We start from the raw sequence: 22319 nt of genomic DNA on the forward strand, positions 1-22319 counted from the left end.
AGATGTATGATGAAGTGTACTTTATTTTCTTTCTTTTTTTTTTTTTTTTTTTTTTTGACCTTCAAAGTATACTTTATTTTCACAGCTATAGTATGAAAGATTTGTTGGCCGGGCGCGGTGGCTCAAGCCTGTAATCCCAGCACTTTGGGAGGCCAAGGCGGGTGGATCACGAGGTCAAGAGATCGAGACCATCCTGGTCAACATGGTGAAACCCCGTCTCTACTAAAAATACAAAAAATTAGCTGGACATGGTGGCGCGTGCCTGTAATCCCAGCTACTCAGGAGGCTGAGGCAGGAGAATTTCCTGAACCCGGGAGGCGGAGGTTGCGGTGAGCCAAGATCGTGCCATTGCACTCCAGCCTGGGTAACAAGAGCGAAACTCCGCCTCAAAAAAAAAAAAAAAAAAAAAAAAAGAAAGATTTGTTGACAACAGTCTTTTCCAGGGTAAATGAAAATTCCATTAAAGCCCAGTAAATAACAAGTATTTATTAATGGCCTACTCTGAACAAGATGTTGAGAGTTATGCAGAACATTTTTATAGTCATGTAGATGTATATATATATATAGTTCTACGTATACAGGTAGGTAGCTGCAGAAATGTTTCCTAACATATTTGTAGTTGAAAAGAATTGACATTCATTACACATCATTAGGTTTCTGCATAACTCTTCCATATATGATACTCAAATTTACCCGTATTTGCTCCCACCCCTACCCTTTTTTTTAACATAGGTCTCAAAAGTATTCAGGTAATTCCAAATTCATGCAAACTCAAACCTGAAAAACATAACTATAAAGCATTCTACCAATTAATGTCAGCTAGCAACATACTAAAATAAAATGTTTTTTCTCTACCTTCTCTCTCATGTTCCCTCTATTTATCATAATGCAACCTGTAACTCCTCTTTTCCTCCTCTTATCAAAACACACCCGCAACTCTGATTCTCCAGTTTTCATGACAGGGTCTGGGGTAACAATACAGTGGACAGGGGAAAGGCAAGGAAGGGAAGAAAAGGCGTCAACTGTCAAGGGATCTTCCCTCCCTTCCAATGAGAATCTCATAAATTAGTAGTCTTCAATCTCATTACAACTCTTCTTACTCTCCTCCTCACTAGTACACTCCACAGAGAATGTTATACTAGATGAAGTAAACAAATCTTAGGAAATGCTTGGAATGACCACACCTAGTTCCTAGGGATTGGCTAGAATATTTTCCTGTGACTGAAATACACTCTTCCAGTAACGTGTCCTAATTTTATTTCTATTTTTGTAATCGTATTTCTTATCTGTTTTATTAGGAGACAGACATATAGATTTCTAGACTTATTTTAATCTGAAAACTTTGAGATTCTAGGAACTGCAAAATAAATATTAAAAAAAATACAGGTTTTTTTATTTTTAGTAAATGGCACTAGATGGCACAATTCCACCAATTTATGCTAATAAAATCACTCATCCTTTTATTAATTCACATATAAAATAATTTTGCTTTATAGTTTCACCTAAATAATTTAGTAGGAAACCTATATAACAAAGATAAAAATTCTTCAAAATATAATATTTCTAATATACCACATTTTATGTCCTTATTTCATGAACATAGTAACCAAAATCCCAACCCTGCATGAAAATTTAAGTTACCCAAAGTAAACAGGTGTCTCTCTATAATAAAATACACAATTTGTATCAAATATACATCTTTATGGTATTGCTGATAATGTAATAAAACTCTCTGATACAAGAAAGTGGACTGATGATTCCATTGACTACAAATGCTTGAAATAAGGTACTAGAAAGACTAAACATTCACAAATCTGATCTATTTTTACTGCTTGCCTTAGACCTTAGGTAGCTAGTTTCCTCAAGCCTAAAAATGAAAAAGTTGATCTAGAAACAGTAGGAAATAATTAAGGTCTACTCGAATTAGTATTCAGTTGACTTCTTAGTCCTTTAAAGTACCGTATTTACCACAGAAGTCCCAGATCTGTCCAGTGTTTTTACTATCACTTCATTTCCTGGGATTATTTATAGTTCAGAAAGTTTATCAGTTCTTGAGCTACATTTTGACATATAAGACATAGCGCATCAGCCAAACAAACAGAATGTACACTGCACTTGGACCATCTTCCAACTGTGGCTTAGGCTCTTGGAGCAGTCCTGCCTTGCCATTAGTTGGCAAACACCCCTGCTAGGTGGCGCAATCAACAGCAGTAGAAAGAGGTTCTAAGAGAGAAATGCCCCTACCTACATATTCTTGCTTGATGAAAAACTCTTCTCTTAAGAGTAAAGTCATCTAGGGCAAATGTAACAGCTTCTGGAAGGTCACATAAAAAGGAGTAGAGAAAATGATATCTACCTTGCTAGCTACACTAGCAAGCTATTCTACATATTAATGGAGGGATGGTATATAGTTAGATTTCTTTTACATTGCAACGAACTAGATGGAGCAGGGTGGTGGATGTGCAGGAGGGTGGGGTGTGGAACGAAAGAAGTTACAATTCCTAGAGAGAAACTCTTAAAGAAGTACTGGAGCCGGGTGCGGTGGCTCAAGCCTGTAATCCCAGCACTTTGGGAGGCTGAGGCGGGTGGATCACGAGGTCAGGAGATCGAGACCATCCTGGTCAACACGGTGAAACCCCGTCTCTACTAAAAATACAAAAAATTAGCTGGGCATAGTGGCGCGTGCCTGTAATCCCAGCTACTCAGGAGGCTGAGGCAGGAGAATTTCCTGAACCCAGGAGGCAGAGGTTGCGGTGAGCCGAGATCGCGCCATTGCACTCCAGCCTGGGTAACAAGAGCGAAACTCCGTCTCAAAAAAAAAAAAAAAAAGAAAAAGAAGTACTGGAGACTGCTGAAAGTTGAGTCTACAAATGGTTTCTAAATGGTGATAATAAGTGGGCAGTGGTTTCTTAGAGGAAGTTGTTCCCATGTATCTAAGACAACTTGTCTGTAACAGCTGGACTAATATTCTGTCTCTATCTGCCATAATTCTATTAAATGTTTTACAGAAAGACTTGTAAGAAACCCCAAATTATAGCCAACTGAGCCCACCAGGACTCTGACCTACAGAACTGTGAGATAATAAATGAGTGTGGTTTTATGCTACTAAACGTGGTAATTTGCTGTGACAGGAGTAGAAAGCTAACACAGTGGCCAAAAAGTTGTAAAATGCAGTCTTCTAGGAATTCTAGGGAAATTTTACTTAATTCTAAGTAAGTATTTATTTTCTTTTTCTTTTTTTTTTTTTCTTTTTTTTTTTTTTTTTTTTTTTAGACAGAGTCTTGCTCAGTTGCCCAGATTGAAGTGCAGTGACACAATCTGGGCTCACTGCAACCTCTGCCTCCCAGGTTCAAGCGATTCTCCTGCCTCAGCCTCCCAAGTAGCTGGGATTGCAGGCACCCACCATTATGCTCAGCTAATTTTTGTATTTTTGTAGAGACGGGGTTTCACCATGTTGGCCAGGCTGGTCTCAAACTTCCGACCTCAGGTGATCTGCCTGCCTCAGCCTCCCAAAGTGCTGAGATCATAGGTATGAGCCACCATGCCCGACCCTAAGTAAGAAATTCTAAGTACTTATTTTACTTATTTCTAAGAAAGAGCCTCAGGACAAAATGGTGCCTCTTCTTTCTCTACATATTGCATTGTCTAGACCTAATGACTAGAGCTGATTGTTGATGTAGAGGATTATGTCAATGGAATTCCTGAAAACTAGATCACCCTACAATCACAGAATAAACCTTATGTGGTGATAATGTGTAAGATGTAGGCAGAATAGAAACTGGGCAACTCTAGATCCTCATGCTGTGGAGATTAACCCTAGAGCTACTAATTTGTAAGATAATAAATTTCCTTATTGTTTACATGAGTTTGAATCAGGATTTCTATTACTTACAGACAAAACATTTTAGCTGATAAGCTGTTGACATAAAACTAGTAAAATTATATCTAGAAACACAGTGTTAGGTGATAGAACACTGGACATAGAAAAGAGACACGAAACACTATGGTCTGGTGGTCTGGTTGCCTTTTACCTGTATAATTGTAGGCAGGTTATCCAGTCTCACCGATCCTGTATTTCCTTAGGCAACAAGCGGAAGTACTAATACCCAATGCACTGGGTTATTGTGAGAATTATATATGATACAAAATATGAAGTTACATAGCATAGTATCTGAAATACAATAATTATTCAATAAGGGGTCTTTGTCCCAAATAATATATGAAGCACAAAAGAAAAATGTGTTCAGGAAGAAGAAAGTTAACCAAGAAAATGCAAAGATTTTTTAAAAGGTTTTTTTTTCTTTAAAGGTATGGTAAAGGATAAATGTAAAGAATGTTAAGTATTAGAGCCAAGTAATCTAATTTTATTGTTTTATTGTCTGATATGGTTTATCATTAAAGTATACAAAACTTTCAGAAAGACACAATTTTAAAATATTACTTGTTATGTTGCAAATTTTAATGTTAAAAGAAAGATAAAATATTGTTTTAAAGTCATAAATACAGTTTGCAACCAAAGCAATTAATGTAATCAATTTATATTGACTATTTTGTTCCATCGTGTCATCTGATTGATTAAAATTTTAAAGGATTCACTAGTTGTTCTGAGATTAAAAGCGATACCTCACCTTAAAAATGAACAGTTATGAAGCACCTGTATCCTTCAAGTGCTGTCTTCAGCTAACTGTATTAGTTTGCTAGGGTTGCTGTAATAAAGTAACCACAATCTGGGTAGCTGAAGCAACAGAATTTATTGTTTCACAGTTCTAGAGGATAGAAGTCCAAAATTAAAGTGTTAGCAGGGTTGGTTTCTTCTGAGGGCTGTGAAGGAATGATAAGTTCCAGGCTTCTCTCCTTGACTTGCAGATGATCCTGTTTTCCCTATGGCTCTTTACATCATTACCTCTATGCAAGCTGATGTCTAAATTTCCTGTTCATATAAGTACTCCAATCATTTTGGATTAGAGGCCACTCTGAATGCCTTATTGTAACTTCAGTACCTCTGTAAAACCCCTATCTAAGTAAGGTCACATTGTGAGGTACTGGGAATTAGGACTTCAACATGTAAATTTGGGACAACACAGTTCAACATATAACAGTATCTGAAACACATTCTCTGTCCTTAAGGAGCTTTCAGCCTAATGTGTGATATATACATTTATTTTCTGTCTTCTATTTATTAAACTTTGAATTTAAAGAGAAAAGACTAAGTCGCTTTTGTAATAATGATAATATAAAATACATTGAATGAATTGTAGTTTTAGGGGGATATAATACCAAGTTGGTACTTTCTAAAGATAATTGTCTTAAATACATGTCTCAATATTTGTTTGAATTAAATTATTGTTTCCTTTATCTTGGAAAAATAATTTAAATCTAATATATCCAGCTGTAGTTATATATTTATTTAATTTCTCACACATGTAAGTATCTAATTTTCTTCCCTTTTAAATCTTCATATCTAATTAAATTGAACAATTTCAAAAAAGATTTTAAGGAAGATATCTCTGTAATGACATGAAAAATTTCTACCTAATTCCAATTTATATGGTTTAAAAAATTAATGTTTAGTCAATAAAAGTGAATTTTAATTTTCATAGTATGAAATGCCAAAACATTGCCAATACTCAGGAATTTGTATCTAATTAATTACATAAGTATAAATGCAGAAAAGGTTAGGATTGTGATATAGACTTGGAAGTCAGCACATAAGATATATTAAAACAATGTTAGTAGGAGCTGAGTGCAATGACTCATGGCTGTAATCCCAGCACTTTGGGAGGCTGAGACTGGAGGATCATTTGAGCCCAGGAGTTCAAGACTAGCCTGAGCAATATAGCAAGATCCTCTTTCTACAAAAAATAAAAAAAGATAACCAGACATGGTGGCACATGGCTGCAGTCACTACTACTCAGGATGCTGAAGTTGGGGGATCACTTGAGTCCAGAAGTTTGATACTGCAGTGAGCTATGATTGCCCTCTTGCACTCCAGCCTAGGGAACAGAGCGAGACCCTGTCTCAAAATAATAAAAATAAAAACCATGTTCGGAGACTGATTTGAGTAATAATAAAACTCCGATCTCCTACAAAATCAGCTCTATATAAATTACTCTTTATTTTTTTTTTTTTTTTTTGAGACGGAGTTTCGCTCTTGTTACCCAGGCTGGAGTGCAATGGTGCAATATCGGCTCACCACAACCTCCGCCTCCTGGGTTCAGGCAATTCTCCTGCCTCAGCCTCCTGAGTAGCTGGGATTACAGGCACGCGCCACAATGCCCAGCTAATTTTTTGTATTTTTAGTAGAGACGGGGTTTCACCATGTTGACCAGGATGGTCTCGATCTCTTGACCTCATGATCCACCCACCTCGGCCTCCCAAAGTGCTGGGATTACAGGCTTGAGCCACCACGCCTGGCTAAATTACTCTTTCTTTATTGCAATTCCCCTGTCTTGATAAATTGGCTGTCTAGGCAGCATGCAAGGTAAATCACCTGAGCAGTTACAAATTTAGGAGTTTGTCTAGGATTGCTCTTGAGGCTATCTGCCCATGGTTCAGTAGCCTCCCTCCAGTGATGGATCCAGTGGCCAGCCCAAGTTATTGAGACGTGTATTTAAAATAATTATTTTTAGAAAGTATCAACTTGGTATTATACCAAACACACCTGAAACTACAATTAGTGCAATGTGAATACTTAATATTATCATTATTACAAAAGCAACTTAGTCTTTTCTCTTTAAATTCAAAGTTTAATAAACAGAAGACAGAGAACAAATGTATATATCACATATTAGGCCGAAAGCTCTTTGAGGGAGCAGAGAATGTGTTTCAGATAGTGTTATGTGTTGAATTGTGTTGTCCCAAATTTACATGTTGAAGTGCTAACCCCCAGTACCTCACAATGTGACCTTACTTAGAGAGGGGTATTATAGAGGTATTGAAGTTAAAATAAGACATTCAGAGTGGTCCCTAATCTAATATGACTGGGATATATACAAAAAGAGAAAATTTAGACATGGGTGTGCATAGAGGCAAGATGATGTGAAGAGCCATAGGGAAAAGAGGATAAGTCGAGGAGAGAGGCCTGGAACTTACTCCCTTACAGCCCTCAGAAGGAACCAACCCTGCTGACACCTTGATTTTTGACTTCCATTCTTCACTTCAGAACTGTGAAACAGTAAATTCTGTTGCTTCCACTGCCCAGCTTGTGCTTACTTTGTTACAGCAATCCTAGCAAACTAATGCAGCTACCTGGAGACTCAGTTCTTGAAGGATACAGGTGCTTCTTAACTGGCTATTTTAAGATGAGATATCTTTTTTAATCTCAGAAACTACTAACTACCTTAAGTGACCTAGTTCTCTTAGACTGAGGCTGATTCTGGTACTGTCTCTACTGATAGGGTGCTGCTGACCCAGTGTACGTGGACTTAATTGAAATAGATAAATAGTCCTGGGAGACATCCCATAACTGTAGCCCCATAGTGGGGTATGTGTCTATAGCTCCACCATGGGGTATGTGGAACTGTAGCCCTGTCATAGAGTATCTGTAGGTATAACCCCATTACAGGGTATCTGATTTGGTGAGTATTCCAGGTGCTACAAATGCTTCCTTCCTTCTCCCAATTGGTTTGGCTCCCTCAGGGCCTTGGTTTTTCTGTAGCCCCATGATGAGATGTCTTGTCTATGGCCCCACTGAGGGATGTCTGTCTCACTTTGGCCCCTTCAGATGTCTCAGTTTTTCTGCAGCCACATGATGGAGTGTTTGTCTTGATTTGGCTCCTTCAGGAATCTTGGCTGGCTTTAATTAGTCTTAAGAATCTTGGGAAACTTCTCAATCAGGGAGATTTCCCAGATGGAGAAGGGAAGGATAGTTTGGAAGGGACACTCTTGGAATTCTTGGTTAAGGATCTTGATTTGGAAGTCCTTCTATCCATTTTCTCTTTGTGTGTGTTGTATATGTGGAGGGGATTTCAGAAGAAATTGCTGACAGGACTCCATCAGGTCTAACTCAAAGAACACTCCTTACTTGTCTAGTCACATTTGGTACGCCCTGAAGAAAGTTCAACAAGCCTGAATTGGAGCAACTATCTGCTCTTTGTCTTGCCCAGAGGCCATTTATTGAATTATCCATCAGAGATCAGCCCTCCCCACCTGGAGTGGATCAGAGACAACAGGGACCAACAGGAGAAAATGTGAGCCTTGCCAGGTCCATATTGGATGGTGAACAAGGTGACTAGTGTCTGTTTTGTTATGTGTACTTTGCTTTAACTGGGATGGAAAATGCTAAATCAGTTTCCCATGCAGCATGTTGGGCAGTATCTTGCAAAATTTAAAATCTTTTGCCTATGGTTTTATGAAACAGAAAAGGGTGATTTTATTTTGTAAAATAGCTTGAGCACAGCAAGCAGGGCCATCAAAAGCTGCTCCATTCTGGAAACTGCAGAATAAGGGAACCCAAAAACCTGGTATGCCAACAAAAAGGGTAAGAAATTCTTGCCAGCCAGGTTTCTAGTCTCTCTCTCTCTCTTCCTCTCTCTCCTCTCTCTCTCTCTCTCTCTCTCTCTCTCGTGTATGTGTGTGTAATGGTAAACATCACTATTTGTCTCCTCTGCAAGAGTTGGATTAATAGAAAAAAAAAGAATTTGTGAGACTAGTCTTAGGCTGCTGCAAATCTGGTTTACTTTGTGCTAAGAATGTGTCTTTCTGTAATGGAGACAGGTGTATCATAGGATAGAACATGGGATTAGGACCTCTATAAGTCTGCTTTTCATCCATCCCAGAATGATGGTCAGTTAAAAATTTTGCTCCAGGTCCCTGAAACTAATACCAGATGAAATTTCTCTGTCTTGTTTTGTGTTCTTAAGAACTTAATATTGTGACGATGTGGGAGTACTTCCTCTTGGTTTCTGCCATCCAGAGGACAAGAATTTGGGGGTTCAGGTCATAGCCCTAAAAATTATCTTGAGCAGTTAAGAGCCTTTGCAAGATTGAAATTGGCTGCAAAGACTTCTTTTGGGAAGAGCAACAGAAACGGCTCAATGTTGCGTAGCTCAGTAGCTAAGCCCTTGTCTTTTGACCTGGGTTTAATTCTTGGCTTCTGGAATGAATTCTTTCTGGTTTGTTATTTGTGTAACTTTGCCATTTGTTAAGAGTTTTCCCCCCATGGATAGCTTCTGATTTCCTGTCTTCAATTTTTGTTTCTCTAAACATGCTTGGGGAGATTCTAAATCATGTAAAAAAGAAAAGAAACTGCTTACCATCTCTTTGAGACACCTTATGCATGTATGGTTAATTTATAACCTTTGTTAAAACTTATTAATATCATGTGAAAAGCTACCTGTGGTAGAATTCAAAAGCCAGAAATATTGGCTGTCCTGGTTAGAGTCTGGTAATAAGAGATTTAAGAGAACATTTTTTTAGGGGAAAAAAAAAGTTTTATGATTAAAATCAGCTTAATTTAAAACGAATAAGCTATATGTATTTAAAATGATTTTATCCTTTTTCTCTTCTTGAATCACGTTTTTCGGAAAAAAAGATATTTTTTATTCTCAGTAGATTAAATTGTTCTCCATTTTGTCTTCTTGCCACTCTTGATGCCCACATGAGAAAGCCTAAGATAAATTCTAACAGCCTAGAGGAAGCCCCACAGACCCCATTTGTGGGAAAAATCTCTGTTTTTCTCACAGAAGCCCAGAAATTGAAAGAGAATAGATCCCTCTAAAAATCCAAAGCTCTGTTCTCTTTTGCATTGTGTTTGCTGATGGTTTGGACTTTTGTGGGTTTCAGAAATTACTGTGCATTTTAAGGGAAAGTTGGTATGTAATGATAAGGTAGGAAACATACTTTTGGGGATGGCTAATGGCATTTGTGGGGAGATACCCAGCTTTTTGCTGTTTCAATTAGAGAAGCATGCTCTTGGCCACCTAAAAGATATGGAAACATCCCTAATTCCCACTGAAAGAGACTCCAATAGAGGATGAGCTGATCACAAAATGGGCTGATTGGCTTTGGGTTGCCTTGCAATGAAATGCATGGTAGAAGTACTGTACTATCTTCTCCCATAGTATTTCTCTCCTTTTGGGGGGGATCCAGAATCCAGTATAAAATGGCACACTTAATTTTGGTGGTCTATCTTTGCCTTCCAGCTTTACCTGCTTATTGGGCCCTAGAAACTACATGCTTTCCTGAGCCTGTTCCTCCAAGGGCTCCATCTTGAATCCAATTAAGTAATCCAATTAAGAAACTAGTAAATGGGCCAGGTGTGGTGGTTCACACCTGTAATCCCAGCCCTTTGGGAGGCCAAGATGGAAAGATCATCTGAGGTCAGGAGTTTGAGACCAGCCTGACCAACATGGAAAAACCCGTCTCTATGAAAAATACAAAAGTAGCTGGGCATGGTGGCACATGCCTGTAATCCCAGCTACTCAGGAGGCTGAGTCAGGAGAATCACTTGAACCCAGAAGGCAGAGGTTGCGGTTAGCTGAGATCATGCCATTGCCCTCCAGCCTGGGCAACAAGAGTGAAACTTTGTCTCAAAAAAAAAAAGAAAAGAAACTAATAAATGAAAAATCTTACAAGTGCTGAATCTTCTCTTTCTGTCCGTATATTTATATGTGTTTATATGTGTTATGTTTATAATGCTTATATTAAAAAAGCTCTTATTAATTGGCTTAGAAAAGTAAGCATTTAAGTCAAATATTTTGTCAGACAAATAGAAACTTTAATGCCTTTTTGGTCATGTGATTTTAATAATCTTTTGGAAATAAAGACAGTTTTAAAGATTATTGGCAAAACTAAATTGTCTTCCAAACGTAGACATTTGGTCTAAATTAAGGTCAGATATCAGATTTGCTAAATGCTTTAAGGTTATAAACTGCTTCTTTGACTTTTTGAAAACTGTTCCATTTACCTACTTTGGAGCATTAGATTCTAGATGAGGCCTGAGGACATGTGGAGTTAGACAAGCCCCCTGGCTATGCTGGAGAGAGACAAACCTTATCTTCATTTCTGTCTGACATCCTAGGCTCCCCACCTAGTACATAATTAAACTAGCTTACTTATCAGGTTTTCCCCAAAAATAAAAATTGATAAAAGTTAATGTTGTAACATGTATTTGAGACTACTGGATAGACAGTTTTACATACAAGATGCATAAGAAACGTAGTATGTGTTTTTGGTAAAAGATTATAAGAAGGCATGGCTTAAGGCCGGGCATGGTGGCTCAGGCCTGTAATCCAAGCACTTTGGAGGCCAAGGCAGGTGAATCACCTAAGGTCGGGAGTTCAAGACCAGCCTGACCAATATGGTAAAACCCTGTCTTTATATTTTAAAGAAAAAAAAAAGAGGCATTGCTTTTGGTAAAAGATTATAAAAAGGGAATATGGCTTTTGTTAAAATGTAATTTTGTATAGTTCAGAGGGTTTTAAAGATTGTCTTAACCTAAAAGAGTAATGGGACAAAACTGAAGGTTTAAACAACTTGAAAAGGGTTTGTGAAGGGTGGGTCTTGTAAAGAAAGTTTAGTGGCAAGTTGGCTGACATTTAAAAGGGATTATTTAATTTTTTTCCCATAGGTTGAACATTAAAGTAAAAACACATTAATGCAGGGCCAGAATATGAGACCATGTGTCTGCATAACAGGTTTTTCTTAGAAAATTGATCTACTACTTTAAAGAAAATTGTAAAGGTTTCTAAAAACTTTATGAAAATCTTACCCTAAGGACAAACTAATTTTTTTTAAGATGGAGTTTCACTCTTATTGCCCAGACTCAAGTACAATGGCGTGATCTCAGCTCACTTCAACTTCTGCCTCCTGAGTTCAAATAATTCTCCTGCCTGAGCCTCCTGAGTAGCTGGGATTATAGGCATGCACAACCATACCTGGCTAATTTTGTATTTTTAGTAGAGATGGGATTTCTCTATGTTGGTCAGGCTAGTCTCAAACTCCCGACCTCAGATGGAGCTGCCCACCTTGGTCTCCCAAAGTACTGGGATTATAGGCCAGAGCCACTGTGCCTGGTGATCAAACTAATTAAAACTGGATAGAGTTACAAAATTTTATTTAGAAACTAGTTTTAGCTTTAACAATGCACTAAGGCGAACATAAAATTTGATTTTTTCTTTTGCAAAAGATTTGTGTGTAATATTAAAAGATAATGAAAGGTTTGTGTTAGTCCCTTTGGGTAAATGGCAGAGGAAAAACAGAGAGGAAAGAGAAGAGACACATTCATTTGGCCTCATGCTATCTTCAATCGGTCTTGTTTGGAAAGCTAAGTCTCTTCTATCAGAGTAAAGATTTTTGCCTTTAAAAAAACTTTTTTTGAGTTACCACTTGGATAAATGAATAACCTGTGATTCTATTTTGTGATATTCAGTGTTTTAAACCTTTGACAGATTTTCTAAAATCAAATTATAAACTGTGTCATTTTTCTAACCGAATTAATCTTTTAGACATTAGGTCCCCAGAAGTTAAAAAGTTATGTGTTTGGCTTATTTGCTATAAAAATAATACAGGAAGTATTGTCAAATATGGAATGGTTTTTGGCTTTCTTTGAGCTGTATTTTTATAAATATGTTATTAGTATGTGTTCCAAAATTATGGGAGACTTCTATAATATTGATATAATTTAGTGATGTTATTAACAGTTATAGTTATGCAAATTTGTTGTATGTCACAGAAGTAACCAAAATTCCTAGTCAATTGTAACGTTTAATAGTGGCTATCATAAAACTTTTGTCATCCACAGACATTTTGTCTTGCTTTGGTTCTTTTCAAAAGGTAGTTTATAATCAGATATGGGACTCTGGTAAGAGCAGGTCTCTGATAACTTTAAAAATTATGCTATTGGAATAGGGGAAATAAATGGAACTTCTAGGACTCTCATGGAGAGCTGATGTGTTAAACATTGCTAATCCTTTTGTTTTCAGAGTCAAGAGAACTTATTTCTTTTGAGTTATTGCAGCTTTAACAAGTGAGTAAAGTGTACTCCCTGGGAGCAAAATTTGGAGGATATTGCTTTCTATCTGATTTCTCCAGGATTTAGAAACTATCTGTGAGTTTTCTCAGTTTATGATAGTATAATTCAGGCATCCCCAAACTACGGCCTGCAGGCGGCATGTGGCCCCCTGAGGCCATTTATCACCCCCCCCCCCTCCCCGCCACACATCAGTAAGGGGTACCTCTTTCATTGGTGGTCAGTGAGAGGAGCACAGTATGTGGCGGCCCTCCAATGGTCTGAGAGACAGTGAACTGGCCCCCTGTGTAAAAAGTTTGGGGACGCTTGGTGTAATTATTTGCATAAGTGCAATAAGAATCTGTCGTCTTTACTAACAGGACACTTTACCAAGGCTAAAATGTCCTGCATTCTTTCAGGAGTCAAAGTTGATTTATATAGCCAATAAAAGCCTCTCAGAAAAATTGGCCTCATACCCTTTCTACACAGTCCCTGTACAGGGTTCCTGACCTGTGGTAAGTGGAGAATATCACTTTCTCATAGGCCTAGATGTCCCAGGTTAGTTTGGGACCTTAAAGTGAGGTATTCACAGGTATTTGCAGGCATAGATAAATCCGTAGCTGGGCTTCAAGGCTTTTATAAAGTACTTTTTTTTTTTTTTGGCTGGGCAGGGTGTCTTACGCCTGTAATCCCAGCACTTTTGGAGGCCGAGGTGGGTGAATCACCTGAGGTCAGGAGTTTGAGACCAGACTGACCAATATGGTGAAACCCTGCCTCTACTAAAAACAATACAAGCCAGGCGAGGTGACTCACGCCTGTAATCCCAGCACTTTGGGAGGCCGAGGTAGGCAGATCACAAGGTAAGGACTTCAAGACCAGCCTGACCAATATGGCAAAACCCTGTCTCTACTAAAAATACAGTAATTAGCCAGACATGGTGGTGGATGCCTGTAATCCCAACTACTCAGGAGGGTGAGGCAGGAGAATCGCTTGAACCTGGGAGGCAGAGGTTGCAGTAAGCTGAGATCTCGCCACTACATGCCAGCAGCCTGGGTGACAGAGTGAGGCTCTATCTCAAAAAAAAAAAATTTAGCCAGGCTTGGTGGTACGCACCTGTAATCCCAGCTGTCGGGAGGCTGAGACCAGAGAATAGCTTGAAACCAGTAGGCAGAGTTTGCAGTGAGCTAAGATCACACCACTGCACTCCATGAACTCCAGCCTGGGTGACAGAGCAAGACTCCCTCTCAAAACCAACAAGCAAACAAACAAAAAGTTTAATCTGAAATTCCTTAGAGAACAAAGTTTCAGCAAAGCCAATGTTAAAAAGAGCCTATGTGAAAAATAATTATTCTTGCTGCACTTTATGCAAATAATCAGGCCATGTATAAAACTAAAGTTTAGTTTGCAAATGAATCAATCCTATCTTGACTTGTTTTTAATACAAATAGAAACTGGAGAGAGAAAAATTTTGCTTCCAAAAAAAAAAATACTATAGTCCACCTTGTTAGCTGTTCTTAGTTTGTTTTGTCATGTTTTGTTTTTCCTGCAGTTGAAATACATCTTAAATTCTTTGTGGGCTACAAGTCCCCAAACTAATGCTTTGAAATCTTTACTTTTAGAACTGGGAATTGTACTCCTTACCCTCATACTCATTATTTATCTTATAGTATGCTCTTCCCTTAAATGTGGTACTAAAACTATAGATGGCAATACGAACGTCTTTGCCACGCAAGCCTTGAAACCCCAGCCAGGCCTGCATGAGTACGCTCAGACAGTTGCAAAAAAGTTTCACTACTCTTATCTTGGGGTTAACACCTACCACCACTATGCCCCTGATCAGCAGGAAGAAGTTAGCAGGTCTTCGCCCTTTTTAAAATCTTCTTTAGCCAACACTTTGAGATGAAAGTGTTATAAAACCCACAGGGAGGGATTGAAACTGCCATGGCAAAATTATAACAGACACTGAAAGAGATGCAACCTAACCAACTCCATCTTGCTTCTAATCTCCAAGCTGTTCTTGTTTATTCCTGGGCATAGGCTGAACTAACCTTGGGAGGAACTTAGTTTATAGTTTAAAACAAAGATGGTAACAGCCCTTTCCCAAGACAAACCCCCTTCTTGCCTGGGGACTAGACTCCTTTATAGGACTAACAAATTTAGCCACAAGATTAGGAATTATCATTTAGGAGTCACACAGCTGTAGGCTGCAAGACTCTGACCCTCCATAAACTGCACCTAAAATCAGTGTGTGAGGCATTTTACAGACCCTGCACTTGATGGATCAGCTAGCACCAACCAGACTGATAAACTGGCTCATCTGATCTTGTGGTCCCCCAACCAGGAACTGACTCAGTGTGAGAAGGCAATTTCAGCCTCTTATAATTTCATTTCTGACCTGACCAGTTATCACTCCCAGTTTACTGGCTTCCCATCACACACCAAGTTTTCCTTAAAAACTCTGATCCTCAGATGCTCAGGGAGATGGATTTGAGTAATAAATTCAAATCCATAATAATATGCTCTCCCCCTACCATAAAAAAAATAAATAAAATCCATGTTAGTAGTCATCCAACATGAGGAAACAAAGAGAGAAAGCAGTAATTGAAGACAGAAGCAAGTCATGATTAATGATTTGTAGGCAAAAAAAGAGGAGCCTATCAAGGAAAATAATAAAATTGTCTAGGACATATAGGCATATGTGATTACAATTAGAATAAATAATGCCAGAGAAGCCAAGAGCAGAAAGGATAGAGTTTTGAGAAGTGCTTGTTCAACAATCAGAAATAAAGAGAGATTCGGTAAGATAAAGATTGACAAGACTCCAATGAATTTGGCAATTTTAATGAATTATTTTATTTCAGTAAAGATAATTTTAGTCTTGAGGTAGGGAAAAGGCAAAAGGCAAATGGCAGTGGGCTGAGCAGTAGGAGGGACATTTCGTTTTCTAAGACAGGAGGAAAGAAAGTAAAGATGAATGCAGGTGTTTTATCACAATGGAAATATGCAAATGCAGGTACATGGAAATAATACAACAGCAGGATACCTAAGTTCAAGTGAAATAATTACAAGGGAGAACAATGCTTAAGCGAGTTCCCAAACATCATCTTACACAATTGGACTAGCCATTGATGTCTGGGAACTGTCTGGTATACCAACCTCAAATGCAGCTACAAGTAAAACATTAATTTACTTTCTGCTATCATTAGTACAGAATGCTGCAGTGATGGGTCTCGAAGAATTTGAATATTGTAAATAAGATTGTCCTTGAAGAGTTAAACTATGTGCTTACATACAATCAGTTTATAGGCAAAGTTGCTCAAAAGACAGAGTTCTTGTTAAGACAAGTAAGCAAGAGTTTACTATTCCTTATTGACTATATTAACATAGCTGATGAACAAATGTATCCAGAAAAAAGAGAGGAAGATGTTAATTGGCCATGGAAGTAGACTAAAAGCAGAATCACCCAGGTAAGCCCATCTAAGCACTGGGTGAGTACATTTGTCTTGCTGGCAAGGCTATTCCTGTTGAGAGAACTATGTAAGTCAGATTTCTCTAGAAACAAAAGCAATAGGGGTGTTTGTGTGTGTGTGTGTGTGTGTGTGTGTGTGTGTGTGTATTTGTGTCTATGTAGAGAGAAAGATTTATTGTAAGGTATTGGCCAACACACTTGTGGGGGTTATAACCTCCAAAATCTGCATGGTAGGCAAGCAGGCTAGAGACTCAGGGAAGAGTTGGAAGGAAGCATTGGAGTCTAAAGGCAGTCAGCTGCCAGGATTCTCTCTTCTTTGAGGTACCTCTATCTTTTTCTTTAAAGCCTGCAACTGATTGGAGGAGACTACCACTGATGTCCCCTTAAGGCCCAAGGGCTCTTCAGTTAGCTTATGAGGAATGCTTCCTGGCCTGGGACTCACCCTTTAGGGCAGTGGGCTGCCCTCTGGCCTGGGGAAGGTCCAGAAATGCTGTCCAGGAGTATAGGCCTAGATCTGGGGGGACCCCAAAAGCCTGCTTGTTGCTGTACTCATTTGTGATTGAGCTAGTATCTAGGGTGAAAGACAAAGTCCCCTTTACTTTTCTTTCCGCTTTTCTCAAACAAAATGAGTCTTTCACTTTAGCCACCATAGCTGGGAATATTCTGGGTCAACACTGAAGCCATCATGTCTCAGAGCCCAAGTCACATAGATTACTCCCTAGTTATCACTGCTGATTATTCAGGGAGCAAGGGCTTTTTAGTCAGAAGGTGATGAATCCCACCAGGACTGGGTCTTTCTTTTTGAGGCCTCAGGTTCCCTTCTGGACCAGGGTGTCATCTAACAATGTCGCCAAAGACATAGAGCTTAGGATGAGGGTCTCACAACTCTGCTCAGTGCCCTATTTCATTATGACTGAGCTGGTGTCCAAGATGCAAGACAAAGTCTTCTTTACTCTTTCTTCTCTTCTCAAGCAGAAGAAATGAGTTACTTTCTTTGCTTAGAGCTATGCTACCCGGGGTTTTGGGGGAAGAAGAGATGCAAGCACTCCCTTAGCCACCCTGGCTGGTGTCCCAGTAGGTTGTATGTCCTGAAGTTCGCTAGATCCAAGCCCAGCTCAGCACTATGACCTGCCTAGGAACTGCGGTCCCCATGACCCAGACTGCCCTTCACGTTCGTTTAGAGTCCCAGAGCACTTTTGCCCACAGTAGCAAGGCTTGCTGGAACTCAGGATCCAACTGCTGGAATGGGCAATTCCCCTCTGGGAAGGGCTGGTTTAAATGTCCCCTCCATAGGTGGGCCTCAGATGAGTTCAGCTCAGTTTTGCTTTCCACTGTGACAGGGCAACACTGAGTTCAATATGCTCTCCCTCCCACAAGAGCACAGAGTCTCTCCCAGCCACAAAGCCACTGCCAGGGGAATGGGGAGGGGTGACATCAGTGATTCAAGACTGCTTTTCCTGCCCGCTGCAGTACCTCTTTCAGCAATATAAGTTAAAACTAAGTATTGATTGCTCACCTGATTTTTGTTTTTTGCTTTTTTGTGTCAATAGCTGTCAAATTTGGTGTTCCTGTTGGGAAAATGATCAGTAGAAGATTCTATTCAACCATTTTAATCCACCCTTCCTCTAGATTTATTTGAGCTTTCCTCATGGTTTGATTAAGGTTATGTATTTTTGGCAGGAATACTATGTAAGTGTCATATTGTTCTTAGCAGTATTTCTCATCAGGAGGCACTTGATGTCTTATTTGTCAGAGCAGTATTTCCAGAAATGCTGTCCAGGAGCCTAGGCCTAGATTCAGGGGGACCCCAAAAGCCTGCTTGTATACATCTTAGCAATTGTGTGGGTTGAAGATCAAAGAAAGCATGACAAATAGACATCAAGTGCCTCCTGATGATAAATAGACACCAAGTGCCTCCTGATGATAAATAGGGTGCAAGACAAAGTCCCCTTTACTTTTCTTTCTGCTTAACTCAAACAGAATGAGTCTTTCACTGTAGCCACCACAGCTGCGAATGTGCTGGGTCACCACTGAAGCCAGCATGTCTCAGAGCCCAAGACACATAGCTTACTCTGTAGTTACGACTGCTGGTTATTCAGGGAGCAAGGGCTGTCTGCCAGGTTTCTCCACTATAAAGTAACTAGTTTTCCTTTTGTAATTAATTGATAAGTTGAGACCATGTAAGTTTCCTGTTGTATATGGGATAGTTTAGCATCCAGTTGATTACCTGAATCAGTTGTCACCTAATAATAGATTTTTTACTTTTCATTGAAGAGAAACTCAAATAAGCCATATCAGAGACTCCTTGAACTCATAGTATGTCATCTGTCTCTGACAGAGCTGAGCTGAGAACTCTAGGAACCATTCCCAGCAGATCAAAAATGAGAATTCTGCTCGAGATTTTACAGGAAGCAAACATTTCAAATTTGGAAGAACCTACTACTACTATCAGCTATTAGTGAGAAGAGGTTCACATTCCAGTTTAAATCAATTGTTCAAATAGCTAAACTCTACTTGAAAGAAAAAAAAACTCACATAAACCTCTGGCTAAGAAATATTCCTGAGGCTAATAAAAGAGAACAGAAGATATACTAAGACCAAGTGTTAGCTTAAGATACTCTGAGCCTTAACATCTATCAAAAAAGAAAAACAAGGTGACCACAGGACTAGGGCCAGTATGATCCTGACCTAGATTGAGAAGAGGCCTATCTGTAGTTTGTGCTCAGAGAGAAAAAGGGGATGTCTGCAAGGGACCAGGTATTCCATTGGCTCTAGCAGCAGTGGGACCCAGAATTCATCTCAGGTTGCGAGAATCTAGATTTGCAAATAGTGTTGGATGTTCTTCACCCTTTCCCTCCATGAGATGGGCAGTAAAGTGCATACCTGCAGGGATCCTTGAAGTCATAACCACTGTGTTAGCACAGCATGGTGCTGGAAAACAAAAGAGAGATAGCACAAATAAGAAGAATGTAAGAAATTGTAGGGGTAATTAGTACTTGTCATTTTCATTAATTTTTATAATTTTCTTAAATTCCCCTTTGCTTATTATAAGGTTTAAATTGTTTTGGTTTAGGTTTGCAGTTAATTAAGCATTCCTTTGAGTTGGAGGCAGTACTGAACAAAAAGATAAAGGTATTTCAGATATTGATTATAGTCTTTAACAAAAGGGCAGCCTCACATGTGCTCAGGAAAGCTGAAGTAAGCATGGATTTTTTTTCTTTCTTTTTTTATTTTTTATTTTTTTTGTTTTTGTTTTTTTGAGACAGAGTTTCACTCTTGTTACCCAGGCTGGAGTGCAATGGCGCGATCTCAGCTCACTGCAACCTCCGCCTCCTGGGTTCAGGCAATTCTCCTGCCTCAGCCTCCAGAGTAGCTGGGACTACAGGCATGCGCCACCATGCCCAGCTAATTTTTTTGTATTTTTAGGAGAGACGGGGTTTCACCATGTTGACCTCGATGGTCTCGATCTCCTGACCTCGTGATCCACCCGCTTCGGCCTCCCAACGTGCTGGGATTACAGGCATGAGCCACCGCGCCCGGCCCTCTTTTTTTATTTTTAAACAGTGTCTTGTTCTGTGGCCCAGGCTGTAGTGCAGTGGTGTGATCATGGCTCACTGCAGCCTCAACTTCCTGGGATCAAGTGATCCTCCCACCTCACTACCCAAATAGTTGGGACTACAGGTATGTGTGCCACCAGGTCCAGCTAATTTTTTATTTTTTGTAGAGATGGTGTCTCACTATGTTGCCCAAGCTGGTCTTGAACTCCTCAAGCAATCCATTGTTGGAAATGGGTTTATAACATTAGGAAAAATCCACACTGAGACAATGGATTACTCAGCAAGGCTTGTTTACTTCATGCAGGAAGGGTGCAACTCACCAGCAGTCTTGCCACGAGAGCACACCTGGACAAAGGAGACAGGGACATTTATAACTTTCATAACCTGACACAATTGCCCTACTGTTGTGTCTGGTTTCCATTGGCCAGAACGGGACCTCATATTCTATGCTTGAGGCTATTGTCTAAAAACTTGGAAATTTCCTGAATAGATAAGGGGGAAAGAAGACAAGGAAGAAGAAACTAGTCAGGAGAACGTCAGGTGGGTTTCCAAATAAGGAATGGCATGCCCCAGGATTTGGAGCTTGCCCAGCTCTGTTCAGACATGTCAGAGCCAGTCAAGGTAGCTCATTTAAGATGTAGCTGATTTAGAGAATATAATTACATGGGTATATATTTATGCTAATAGCGGATAATAGCCATAAACCAAGAAAGTGTAATTCCTTGTAATGTAGTATAAGATATAAACTTTGAAGAACTTTCCCATCTCTTACATCCACCTTAGCCTCTTAAAGTGTTGGGATTAGGCCAGGCACAATGGCTCATGCCTGTAATCCCTGCACTTCGGGAGGTCAAGGTGGGTGGATCACGAGGTCAGGAGATCGAGACCATCCTGGCCAACATGGTGAAACGCTGTCTCTACTAATAATACAAAAATTAGCTGGGTGTAGTGGCGCATGCTTGTAATCCCAGCTACTCAGGAGGCTGAGGCAGAAGAATCATTTGAACCAGGGTGTTGGAGGTTGCAGTGAATGAAGAATGTACCACTGCAACTGCACTCCAGCCTGGACAACAGAGTGAGACTCCATCTCAAAAAAAAAAAAAAAAGTGCTCGGATTATAGGCACGAGCCACTGTGTCTGGCCCAAGCATGGATTTTTTTTTTTTTTTTCGCATTGATATTTTTAACCACACCTATAAAATCAATTCATAATTCAGTTTTAAATGATCATCATATTTAAAAACAACTTGTGGAATAAGAGAGAATTACATTCACTGTCTAATCAATAATTAGGCCCTATCTAATCCTTAGAGGAATCATGTAATTTTTTATTTGTGGAAGAGAAAACTAAAGTTCAAAAAAATGCTATGAACATGTGATGTGTAAGTTACAGGGCTACTGTAAAGGCCCAGATCTGATTTCAGAATCCTTTCACAGTGCTATAGTGCTTACACATTACTTTCATACTAAGAAGTACTTGAAAGTAACAAAAGAAAAGAAAATGACAGAAAAAAATGATTTGTAAAGTGATTAAAAGATGCTATTTGTACATAATTGAAATTTGAGTTTGGGTTATAAAAATCTTTGGTCCATGGAAAAAATTGTTCAGCATATCACTGCAGCAGTATTAGAGTAGGGCCTGTGGTATCTAATTATTATTGCTTCAGAAAATCCAGCAGCTTTTCTAGAGCACAGCATTTAAGAGAGATGAAATCCATTTTATTAAACACTATTAAAGGCATCAAACCCATATCAACTACGTAAACACAGAAACTAAAGAAGTCTCAAAAAATTAAAATAAGATGTGTTATTGACATGAGATTGTGGATAACTTAACTTTCTTGAAAAAAAAAAGTCCTTTGTTGCTATTATCTTTGCTTATTATACAATAAATAAACACCAGGAAGAAAAATATTACCATAAAGTTTGCTTATAGATTGCTCTTCTAGTCTTATTTTTAAAATTATTTTCCTGAGCTTCTGAACTGATGGAATTCTAGAGGAATTTATTCTATTCCTTAGAGTTAAATCTTCAGATTCTTACAAGTCCTTTTGGTCTATGCTGAGTCAGTAAATTCTGTCTCCCAGGCAGCTTTGTGTAAATCAAAGCTGAAGGTCAGACCAAAGTTAATGCATTACATTAAAGTAAAATAGAATTGCTTTGCATTTCAATTTGTTCTATTTGGTTTCCAATGTTTAAATGCCCCTATTGCCATTGTTGGTTATTCTCAATAGTTTGAATCTCTTGTCATTTAAGGTCTAAAGAATTTTATGAAAGAAGAATTAAATTTTAAAAAGTTAAATAGTAGTTAAACAAAATAATCAAATAATAAATCTACATCTTCA

Source organism: Saimiri boliviensis, chromosome 3, assembly GCF_048565385.1.
Source record: "Saimiri boliviensis isolate mSaiBol1 chromosome 3, mSaiBol1.pri, whole genome shotgun sequence".
Lineage (NCBI taxonomy): Eukaryota > Metazoa > Chordata > Mammalia > Primates > Cebidae > Saimiri > Saimiri boliviensis.